Source organism: Leptonychotes weddellii, chromosome 8 (genome assembly GCF_054177405.1).
Source record: "Leptonychotes weddellii isolate Sample4059 chromosome 8, ASM5417740v2, whole genome shotgun sequence".
Lineage (NCBI taxonomy): Eukaryota > Metazoa > Chordata > Mammalia > Carnivora > Phocidae > Leptonychotes > Leptonychotes weddellii.
In genome coordinates, this window is record NC_138376.1 from 474,087 (window position 1) to 486,530 (window position 12,444).

Here is a 12,444-nt window from a genome sequence, read left to right on the forward strand (position 1 = left end):
ACTTTCCCTATGATTCTCTGTCTTGTTTCTCAAATTCCACATATCAGTGAGATCATCTGATAATTGCCTTTCTCTGATTGGCTTATTTCGCTTAGCATAATACCCTCCAGTTCCATCCACGTCGTTGCAAATGGCAAGAGCTCATTCCTTTTGATGGCTGCATAATATTCCATTGTATATATATACCACATCTTCTTTATCCATTCATCTGTCGATGAACATCTAGGCTCTTTCCATAGTTTGGCTATTATGGACATTGCTGCTATAAACATTGGGGAGCAGGTGCCCCTTTGGATCACTACATTTGTATCTTTGGGGTAAATACTCAGTAGTGCAATTGCTGGGTCGTAGGGTAGCTCTATTTTCAACTTTTTGAGGCACCTCCATACTGTTTTCCAGAGTGGCTGCACCAGCTTGCATTCCCACCAACAGTGTAGGAGGGTTCCCCTTTCTCCGCATCCCCGCCAACATCTGTCGTTTCCTGACTTGTTAATTTTAGCCATTCTGACCAGTGTGAGGTCAGAATGTGGTTTTGATTTGTATTTCCCTGAGGATGAGTGATGTTGAGCACTTTTTCATGTGTCTGTTGGCCATTTGTATGTCTTCTTGGAGAAGTGTCTGTTCATGTCTTCTGCCCATTTCTTTGAGAAAAATGAAAATTAAATAAAAAATATATTTAAATATATAATGTAAATAACAAATATTAAATGTAAACATTTTTAACTTTCTGTTTTGGACATTTTATTTTTAAGATTTTTTTTTAATATATAATCTCTACCCCCAGTGTGGGGGCTTGAACTCACAATCCCAAGACCAAGAGTCATACGACTGAGCCAGTCAGGCACCTCTGTTTCAGACATTTTAAAATAGAGCTTATACTATAATGAATACAGCTGCATTCAGTCACACAATTTCAGCATTTAACCATCACTTTGTTGTTCTTGTTCAATTTTTACCAACTTTCACTTTTTATTTTTGCTTCCCCCTGGAAAACAAATCAAATTCCAAACATTATATTAATTTCAGCCATAAATATTTTCACATGGATAACTTTTAAAAACATTACCATAATAGTATCACAACCAGCAGAATTAAAGAAACTTCTTAATATAATCTAATGCTCAGTTCATGTTCAGTTGTTTCATTTTCCATTTATTTTGTTCGAATCCAGATCCAAACATGTTGCATTTAATCTCCTTGTATGTCATTTCATCTGTATGAGTTCTACCTCCTTTCCCCCCCTGATGCCATTTATTCTCTGAGGGTCAGTTTACCCAGGAGAATTTTTCACACTCTGGATCTGGCTGATTGCATGTGTTATTAAACAGATTCTTGTATTCCCAATACTTACTGTCAATAGATGGCTCCATTGGTTTGACTGGATAAAGCATTAATTTTTTAACTCAGGTGTTTCGTTGGTGGGGTTGGGTATGTTCTATTTCACTGCATCCACACGCACATGATGTGTAGTTCTCTTACTTTTAGTGTCATGGAATTAATCGTTGGTTTTAGGTGATGTCAACCCATTCCGTGCATTCTAGAGTTCCCCATCCAATTTCTCCTCATGGTTGTAGCCGCCATTGATGATTGTGACCTGGATGCATCGTATCTGTTGTAAACTGTTGACTCTAATTTTAATCATTCCTCCTGCATTTATCAGCTGTGACTCTTCTTTGGAGAAAATCTTTGCCTTATCAACTATATGTTTATCTTAAAAACATTCCAGGGGCGCCTGGGTGGCTCAGTCAGTTAGGCATCTGCCTTCAGCTGGGGTTGTGATCCTGGGGTCCTGGGATCAAGCACCCTGTCTGGCTCCCTGCTGGGGGCAGGGAGTCGGCCTCTCCTTCTCCCTCTGCCCCTTTCCCCATCTCTCTCTCTAAAAAAAAAAAGAAGAAGAAGAAATACCTCCATCACAGCATTAGATAGTAATGAAGATAACAGACATCCTTGTCTTGTCATAAAAAATTTTAAATCTGTTTGACACAAAACACCTTAAAGAGACTTAAATAGGTGGTAGAGATCACAAAAATCTCCTAACAATATATATTCCACAGAATTGTCTTCCAGAATAAGAAACAATCCCTAGAAATTAATAAATTTAAAGTGATGGCTCTCTCCATAGTATATATTCAACTAATATTGCAGACTGGCAAATCAGCTTTGAGTTTTGAATTGGCTAGGGTCTGCAGGTGTTACTCGTGGGATGCTTGTTGGTTTGGGGGCAGTGAAATGGTCCTCTAGTCATTTCTAAAATGAGCCTGACACGTCGTTCATTTGACTGAAGAGCTATTTATTGAAGAGGCGGAGACTCTGGGCCCCCCAGCCACGGTCTTCGCCCAGTCTCGGTCGTTCCCGGTCTGGGCTCGGAGCGCGCCGCGGACTGGGCGCTTCACTGCCCCTCGTGTGCGTAAAATCCCACCGTCGCGACTGGGCCCGCTCGGTCCACGTCTGGCGACGCAAAAGGGCGAAGCAGTTCGCAAGTTCAGAAGGAAAAAAATCGAAACGATCTCCTTCTGCTGTTCCGCCCCCGGTGTGTTCTTCGCCCCAGGAGCTTCTCAAATCAGAAGGAACGAGGCCGAGGGGCAGGCGTTTTCTGTCGCGCGCGATCCGGGACCGCGGCGGCGGCGTCCGCGGCACGGACGGTGGCTGTCGCCACGGCGGCCCGCAGGTGGAAAACGGAACGGGAGAGGCGGAGGGGGGAGCGGGTCGGTCGCAGGCGCAGCCGCCCAAAACTGGTGGAGGTGCCGGGGATTGAACCCGGGACCTCGTACATGCTAAGCACGCGCTCTACCACTGAGCTACACCCCCGACTGCCGCTGCGGCCCTCCGGATTCCTCTCGTGATTTATAATCATTATTCCTTCGCCTCTGAACGATCTGGTAAATGGCAGAGGAAATGTGGATGCAGACTTCCTCGCGTGCGGAACAGGCCGCGCGCGGGCTTCGAAAACAGCGAAACAGAACAAAAAACCCGAAAAGCACAGAATGAGATTTCGGAGGCAGGAGGCTGAAGGGACCGTGTGTGGTCTCGCGCTTTCCAGCCGCGTGCCCTGCTTTCTGCGCCGAGAAGCCGCGGCGGGGGGCGGGGGGGGCGAGGGGCCGCGCCCCCCGCGCCCCCCGGGCCCGAGACCCTCACGCCACCTCGGTTTCCGGGCGCCGAAAGCGGCCGCTGAACGCTCCGTGCTGGTGGGACGCCCCCGCGGGCTCGCGGCGTCCCGCATGGATCACAAGGACAAGCTGGGAGCCCGAGCCTGGCTGGCAGGTGTCCCCGTCCGCAGCCCCCTGGCGGCCCCCGCTGTGCGGGGCTGGGGGGGGCTGGGGGGCTGTTGGCTCGGTGTCAGGTGCGCCAGCCAGACAGCCCTGGCTTCTGCTGCCCCACGACCAGCCCGTGGGGACCTCGGGCGCCGTGAAGAACCGCTGGCTCCTTGGATGGCTTGGGGCGGGGGGCTTCTACCTTAAAGAGTTGGCCCGGTCCAGCCCAAACTCGCAGCCGTCGATGTCCCTGGAGCACCCGGTGCAGTCTCTCTCTGCCTCTGAGACAATTTCAAACTTACTAGAAAATTGAAAAATAAAAAATAAAAATCGTACCGTTTAGCCATTGTTAATATTTTACTCCATTTGCTCGAACCTTTGCTTCCCCTTTCTCTGATTCGAGAGTGAGTTGCAGTCCGTCCTGCTCAGTTATCCTCACGCACTTTGCTCCGTAACCAGGCGCCGTGAGGAACGTCGGCGAGTTTCACGCTTGACACCGTGGCTGTGTTTCATCTGCCGTCGGCAGGCCAATTTGACCACTGACCCGATTTCCCTCGGTACAGCGTCCAGTTAGAGGTCAGGCATTGCATTTAGGTGGCCTCTTTTAGTTTGCTTTAATCTGGAACATTTCCACAACCTTTTTTTTTTAATAGAACGTTTCCACTTTGGGTCTGACTGTAGTTTTCTCATGGTTAGTTTCAGGTCGTGCATTTCCCAGCTGAATACTTGGTGGCTGGTGTTGTGTAATGATCGTATCTGGAGACTGCCTCGCATGGATGAGTGACAGCACCGTGCCCAAATACTCTGGTGTTTAGTGGGAGAACTCACTCGTTCATAGTATTTAGAATGAAAAGAGCAGAGACGAGAAAAGAAGAGGGATAAGGACCAGATTTAAAGGCTTAAAATTAGATGCCGTGCCTGCTTACAGAAAGCATCTTTGTAAAGTTTTCCCTGAAGATTTGAGGGAGAATTGGCTGGGAGATACACCCAGGGTCCAAAAATACACATGCTGTGGTCCACTAGATCGCACAGCCCTCAAATGCATGCAGGTCTCAGTCCCTGGAGCCTGTGAGTGTTACCTCGGACAGCAAGAGAGTGCAGACGTGATGGAGGTAGGGGTTCTGAGCTGGGAAAGTCATCCTGGGTTCTGGGGATGGGCCCTGAATGTAATCATCCCTGCCCTCCATGAGGGGAAAGCAAAGGGGAAGACAGCGTGTTTACTGAAGGTAGATGCTGCCCTGAGGCTTTGAACGCACAGTAAGCAACCGCGGGCTCAGAAATGAAAACAGTGCAGCTCTAAAAACTGGAAAATTAAACAAAACGGATTCTCCCCTGCAGCCGCTGGAAGGAGTGCAGCCCCACCAACACCTCTAAAAGTGTAAGAGAATAAATGTGTACTGCTGTACGCCACCCAGAGTTTGTGGTAATTTGTTACAGCGGCCATGTGATACTTGATTGCACTAAGTTTTGCAAGTCGGCATTGGAGGACAGCTGTGGTGATTTCCCTCCTGCCAGAAGCACAGAGAAGTTTCCATTCCCCGGCATCTTTAACAACACCTGCTGTTCTCCACCTTTATGGTCTGCGCCATTCCTTTGTAGGCAGGATTTTGTGTTACTCTTCCTGATTGGCATTTCTCTGATTTCTAGTGAGGTTCAACATCTCTTAATATTATAAGTCATTTAGGCATTACTTTTCTGAATTATTTATTTCCTTGTCCCATTTTTCTTTTGTGTTGCCTCTTTTTCTGATGGTATTTTATTTTTTTAATAAGATTTTTTTTTTTTTTTAAGCAATCTCTACAGCCAACGTGGGGCTTGAACTTACAACCCTAAGATCGAGTCGCGTGCTCTACCAACTGAGCCAGCCAGGCGGTATTTTTAAATTTTTAAATTTTTGTTTTTTAATTGCTCTTTTGCAAGGGGTCTTTTATATAGTATATATTAATTTCTTGTCAGTCTTAGTTGTTGCAAAAAATCTCCTTCCAGTCTATTATATGTTCACGAATTTTATCTGTGGCATTCTTTATTGATTGAAAACCATCACTTCTCATGACAGGACTGTCCATTTTCAATGATTTGGTTGTGCCTTTTGGTTTTTGTTGGTTTTTTTTTTTTTTAATCTTCACCAATTATGACTGATTAGAAAGTCCTACTTCCCAACCATTAGTCCTTGAATAGTACATCCATTGTGACATTTCCAGTCTCACAAAGAGTTGGAGAATTCTCTAAGGGGTCACTCAAAACAAATAAATGTTATCTGGCTCTACAGTAATTCAGGAGCCCCTGGAGCCCAAGTCAGGGCAATTAGTGATCCAAGCTTTAGATGTGGGAGTCCTGCCCGGAGTGCCTGGGAGTCAGAGCAGCTGGGAACAAGCAGTATAGGAAACACACCTGGGTCAGTCCAGGAGCAGGTTATCCTGAAGCCAGGTGCTGACACAACTGTGGGGGTGAATGATTTCGTGTCATAAGAGTGGGGATGTGGAAGAGCAGAGCCTGACGCTTGTTATGGGCTGAAACCTGTTGTGGGATGCGGGTGGCTCAGGGTCAGCTTTGTCCCCAGTTCTGGGAAGAAGTAGAAACATATCCTCTTTGACAGAAAACTTCCCCAAGTTAGGCCTGCAGGACTCATTCATACTAAGATCACACAGCCAGCTCAACAGTAAGGGTGACTACACACACAAGAAGATAAACCACTATGCTTATGGTTCAGCAGATACAAAATGTGACATATATAGACCTAAGGAACTGCAGATGTTGAAATTTTAAGATACAAGATAAAGAATAGCTATGTAGGATATGTATCAATAAATTAAGGATACAGAGTATGCAAGAAGAATGAATAGAATGATATAACATTTAGAACTCAAGAAATAAAGATACAATAGTTGAAATTAAAAATTCTGAGTAGGTAAGACTAAACAGCATATTAGCTACGGCCGAAGAAAGAATTACTACATTGAGAGATAAAGCCAAAACGCTGATCCAGAATATGGCAAAAATAGTTAAGAACATGGAACATTCGAAGCAAGCTGTGACAGATGAACCTGACCACAGGTCATTTGCACCTCCTCCCATCAGGGGGTGGAGTCTAATTTATTCCTCTAAACCTTGAATCTGAGCTGCTCTGACCAGTGGAGTACAATGAGGTGATGATGTGCCACTTCCAAGCCTGGTCTCCAGAAACCTTGTCGTGCCCCCCAACTTTCCTGGAATACTACTATCATTGTGAAAGAAGGCTGGACCATCCTGCTAGAAAGATCACACTGAGGAAACCTGATCAAATCCCGGAAATAGTCCCTGCCTACCGTCAGATACGTTATTGAGGCCATCCAAGAACAGTCTCCAGCTGACCTACCAACTGGCCACAAAGAAATGAGTCCAGCTGACCCCACAAAGAGAAGGGTTGATACAGCCCACTTGAGCCCTACCCATATTGCTACCCCATAGGACTGTGAGAAAATAAGTGGGTGTTGTTTTAAGCCCCCGAGTTTCAGGGTAGTTTATAACACAGCCACAGAAGATGGATAAAAGAACACAGTAGAGATGTAGGATCAAGTAATAAATTCTGAAGTATATATAATTAGAGCCAGGAATAAAAGAAGAGAAAAATGTAGGTGAGGTAATATTTGAAAACATAATAGCTGAGAATTTCCCAGAACTGGAGAGGAATTTTCATGCATAAAAGATTCAGAAAGCACAGTGCATCACGAGCAAGGTAAAGTGAACAACTATATCTTCACACCTCCTACTGAAAGTATGTTACACCAAAGAGATCTGAAATCAGCCAGAGAAAATGGGCAGATCTTCTGCAAAGGAGGAACAATTAAAATGTTAACAAGAACCTTAATTTCATGATACAATCCAGGAAAAGGGAAATCTATTTTAGAAGTATTGAAATAAAATAATTGTCAGTCTAGAGTTGTGTACTCATCAAACTAACCTTTAAGAATGGGAGCTTTTTACACCGTTTACAAATAAAGATTTATTTATTTAAGAGAGGGAGCGGGGTGGGAGGGGGAGGGGGAGAGAGAGAACTCCGAGCAGACTCTGCTCTGAGCAAGCAGAGCTGGGGTGGGGCTCGATCTCACAACCCTGAAATCACACCCTGAGCTGAAATCAAGAGTTCGATGCTCAGCCAACTGAGCCACCAGGTGCCCTGACCACAGTTACGACTAAAAACCAGGAGTTGACAACCAAAAGACCCACATCAAACAAATTCTTTTAATTTGTATTATTAAAACATTCAAACTTGCATAGTTAGAATAGTATAATAAATGTCCACGTCCATCTCAGCCTGGTTCAACAATGATTAACACACACTATTCTTATTTCATTCATCCCTCCCCATTTTTTCTGAAGTATTTCAAGCTATTTTCAAGCATCATGCAGTTTGATCTTTAAATATTTCAGTATATACCTCTAATAGATAAAGACATTAAAAAAGTAATTTCAATAACTTTATCAAATCTAAAAAATTTAACTCAAATTCTTTTTTTTCTAATGTTTCTTTTTTTACAGAGGGGCAAAGGGAGAGAGAATCTCGGGCAGACTCCACACCCAGCTCGAAGCCCAATATGGGGCTCAGTCTCACAACCCTGAGATCATGACATGAGCCAAATTCAAGAATCCAACACTTAACTAACTGAGCCACCCAGGCACCCCTAACTAAAATTCTTAATACTAATACTCAGTCCAAGTTCAATTTTCTCAGTTTTGTAAAAATGCCTTTTTATAGTTGATTTGATTCATAATCCAAATAAGGTCCACACATTGCTTATGGTTGATAAAATCTCTTTAAAATTCTCACCGTGTAACATTGCCTCTTTTATTTTTTTAATGCCATTCACTTGTTTATGTAACTGGGTGATCTGTCCTCTAGAATCTCTTATGTTCTAAGTTTGGTTGATTTTATCCTTGTGGTATCACTTAATGTGTTTTCTTACTCTCCGTATCTCTTATAAACTGGGGATTCACATTCAGTTGTTCTCAGCTAGAATTCATTATAAGTTTCACTATGTAAGGGGTGCCTGGGTGGCTCAGTTGGCTAAATATCTGCCCTTGGCTTGGGTCATGATCCTGGGGTCCTGGGCTTATGTCATGACCTCAGCGTCCTGCTCCCTGCTCAGTGGAGAGTCTGCTTCTCCTTCTCCCCCTGCTCATGCTCACTCTCTCTCAAATAAAATCTTTAAAAAAAAGTTTCACTATGTATTTCCTCTAGTATCACATCAGGTGGCATATAACTTAGGTTTTTCCACTTCTAATTATGCTAAGATTGTTCACTGGGTTCAAATATTATCAGCTGGTCCACCCCTTTGCCTTCCACCCAGTGGTTTCTTCAACCACTGATTATTACTTCCTACATTCATTATGCGTTAACAGTTGTAAAATGATGATTTTTAGAAAAAGATTATTTATCTATTTATTTGACAGAGAGAGAGTTAGCGAGAGCAGGAACACAAGCAGGGGGAGTGGGAGAGGGAGAAGCAGGCTTCCCGCAGAGCAGGGAGCCCAATGCGGGACTCGATCCCAGGACCTTGGGATCATGACCTGAGCCGAAGGCAGATGCTTAACGGCTGAACCACCCAGGCGCCCCTAAAATGATGATTTTTAAAGCATTTCTATCTGTAACTATTCTACAAATGGTAACTTTTCTTAATCATTTATTGGATATCTTTACAAAGGCAAGGTAAATGATAGGTTAATTATTAAAATAACTTCTAAATGATGTACTTCTTGCAGATTTTTTTTGTTTTTTTGTTTATTTTGTTTCAATTCAATTAACGTATAGTGTATTATTAGTTTCAGAGATAGAGTTCAGTGATTCATCAGTTGTATATAACATCCGGTGCTCATTATCATTACATGACATGCCCTCCTTAATGCCCATCACCCAGTTACCCCACCACCCCACCTCCCCTCCATCAACCCTCAGTTTGCTTCCTGTGATTAAGTCTCTTATGGATTGTCTCCCTCTGTTTTTATCTTATTTTATTTTTCCTTCCCTTTCCCTATGATCCTCATTTTGTTTCTTAAATTCCACATATGAGTGAGATAATATGATAATTGTCTTTCCCTGATTGGCTTATTTCGCTTAACATAATACCCTCCAATTCCATCCACATGGATGGAATGATAAGTATTCATCTTTTCTGATGGCTGAGTAATATTCCACTGTATGTATGAACCACATCTTCTTTATCCATTCATCTGGTGATGGACATCTCGGCTCTTTCCATAGTTTGGCTATTGTGGACATTGCTGCTATAAACATCGGGGTGCAGGTGCCCCTTTGGATCACTACATCTGTATTTTTGGGGTAAATACCTAGTAGTGCAATTGCTAGGTTGTAGGGTAGCTCTATTTTTAACATCTTGAGGAACCTCCATACTGTTTTCCAGAGTGGCTGCACCAGCTTGCATTCCCACCAACAGTGTAGGAGGGTTCCCCTTTCTCTGCATCCTCACCAACATCTGTCATTTCCTGACTTGTTAATTTTAGCCATTCTGACTGGTGTGAGGAGTTGGTATCTCATTGAGGTTTTGATTTGGATTTCCCTGATGCCGAGCGATGTTGAGCACTTTTACATGTGTCTGTTGGCCATTTGGATGTCTTCTTTGGAAAAATGTCTGTTCATGTCTTCTGCCCATTTCCTGACTGGATCATTTGTTCTTTGGGTGTTGAGTTTGATAAGTTCTTTATAGATCTTGGGTACTAGCCCTTTATCTGATATGTCATTTCTTGCAGGTATTTTTGATGTCAATGCTCATCATGGTTTTTCAAAAGTTGTAAAAGGCCCAGGGCAATTTCCACTTTTTTTAGTCTTACAGCACATCAAAATAAATACAAAAGGAAGATTCTAAAAATTGGGATATATTTGAAATAATTATACTGAAAGATGAACTCTGTTAACACCAAATAAATATACAGTAACTGTATGTATAATGTACTTTGGAGGTATCAAGAAAGGTGTGAATTTGAGCCTTCATGCAATTGAGGCTGAGGCTAAATGGGCCTCACTGATATTATCTAAAACTCTTTATCGATCTACCTTCATATGTATTTAAAATAATAATAATAACAAGACTGTGCATACTACACTTGAACTTGCATCCCTCCCACCTCCACTTGATAGTTGGGTTTTAAGAAGGGAATAAGGATGTAAGTTTTTAAATTTTAATAGGACTTAAAAAAGATTATCTTTTAATGTGTTTCTGCCAGTTTACATTCTCACCGCAGTATTTCAAAACACGCTTTCCAACATCTGGCCCAGATTTGTTATTATTAATTTTATAAATATTTGTCAATCTGATGGAAGGGAGAATTTATTACTATTTTATTTTTTTAATTTTTATTATTTTTTTAAAGATTTTATTTATTTATTTGAGAGAGAGAGAATGAGAGACAGAGAGCATGAGAGGGAAGAGGGCAGAGGGAGAAGCAGACCCCCTGCCGAGCAGGGAGCCGGATGCGGGACTCGATCCCGGGACTCCAGGATCATGACCTGAGCCGAAGGCAGTCGCTTAACCAACTGAGCCACCCAGGCGCCCTATTACTATTTTAATTAGCTATCTTTAGATATACATGAAGTGGAGCTTCTTTTAGGACGTTTATTGTCTGGTTTTTTCCTACTTCTGTGGATTGCCTGCATATATTACTGGTTCATTTTTTTTTTCTGCTGGTTCTCTTTTCTTAGGGATAATAATGATAATGCAGAGCTTTGTTAACCAATGGTGATTCCGAGGGTCAGGCATTTTAAAGCGCTTTGCATATTCATTCAATCCTTACAGCAGCCCTGCAGTGTTACTCATGAGCCCAACAAACTGAAATAATTGAAAACAGTCTCTCTGTGTACCTTGCTTTTTGATTTTAGTAGTTCTTTTATTAAAATATAGATTTGTTTCATTCATTCACTCAAGAATAGCTATTGTGTGTGCTTACTACTCGCCGGATGTGATGTGATGAATAATGAACTACGATCCCTGCCCTCTGGGGAGCATTGGAGGGAAAACAGTAAAAAAAAAAAAAAAAACTTTGTTAATCTAACAGGGAAATTTCCGACTCAAAATTTGTATTGAGAAATAGTTCTGAAGTCACCGGTATAAATTGGGTTTCCTGGGAACTGTAAAGAGGGACACACAAGAAGTGAACCTAATCGATTTGAACAAAACAGGAGTCCTAACTCAAGGCTTAAGGAAAATCATAACACCGATAATATGGTTGTTTGACTCACTAAATGAATAAATCCTTAGTGCTTTAACCTATGGATTGTAGGTGAGTTTCCCATGATGGGTGGTGTATGCTGGAGGTGAGTTTATGAAATTCAGTAAAGGAACCTGACAGGGAGAGAAGAGGGTCTCCCGTGCCGAAGCTCAGAATAGAGGTGCAGGCTTCATGGGAAGGAAAAAGCATCTTGGCAAGTAAGAATCTCATCTTCCCATTTCTCTCCAGAATCCTGCACGAAATATAGAAAAGCATAGAAGCCTGGTGAGTGAAAGGGGTTCTTGATGCTGGGTTTACCGAAGTTGTCAAGTTTCCCCTGGGAAGAAACACCACGGAGGTGGGGAGAGCGCTGCAGAGCGAGCCGGCGAGGCGGCCTCCCGAAGCCCCCGGGGAGCGCGACGGGGCCCCCGCCCCGGGCACGCTGGACCCCGATCCCGGGTCCCCGCCCCCGGCCGTGCCCGGCGCGGAGGCGGCCGCGCTGCGTCAGCCTCGCTAGGATTGCGGTTCGCTCCGGCCCCAGCGCGGGCTCGTCCGCGCGCTCGCGTTCAGTTTGCTGCCGCCGGCTTCCCCCGCGCAGGTGCCAAGCCCCGGAGAAGCGAACAGGAGGGACGGGCAGGCGCGGCGCGCAGGCTGACGCGCTGCGGGCGCGTCCCAGGGGGTCCCAGCGCTTCCCGGAGCGGCGGGCACGGCGGAGCCCCGGGCGCTGCGGCCGCCAGGTGCGCGCACAGGCCCCGCTCAGCCTGCCGGGCGCCGTGAAGGGGCCTGAAAACACGGGGCCGGGGGGACGGCCGGGGGGACGGGGCCGGCACGAGGCCGGCGGAAACGCAGTCTCGCGGATCACGGCGGAACCGAGCGCGGGGTGAAGAGCCTGAGCGCGCCGGGGAGGCGCCCGACGAGGTGGCCGAGTGGTTAAGGCGATGGACTGCTAATCCATTGTGCTCTGCACGCGTGGGTTCGAATCCCACCCTCGTCG

The 12,444-nt window shown here is 44.5% G+C and overlaps 2 non-coding genes across 2 annotated transcripts; one reads left to right on the top strand and one right to left on the bottom strand.

Annotated features, from left to right (window-relative positions):
• Nucleotides 1-2,736: 2,736 nt before the first annotated feature.
• TRNAA-AGC (transfer RNA alanine (anticodon AGC)) lies at nt 2,737-2,808 on the bottom strand. Its single transcript has one exon. It is a non-coding gene; the product is annotated as a tRNA-Ala (tRNA).
• A 9,554-nt stretch (nt 2,809-12,362) lies between these two features.
• TRNAS-GCU (transfer RNA serine (anticodon GCU)) lies at nt 12,363-12,444 on the top strand. The gene has a single exon. It is a non-coding gene; the product is annotated as a tRNA-Ser (tRNA).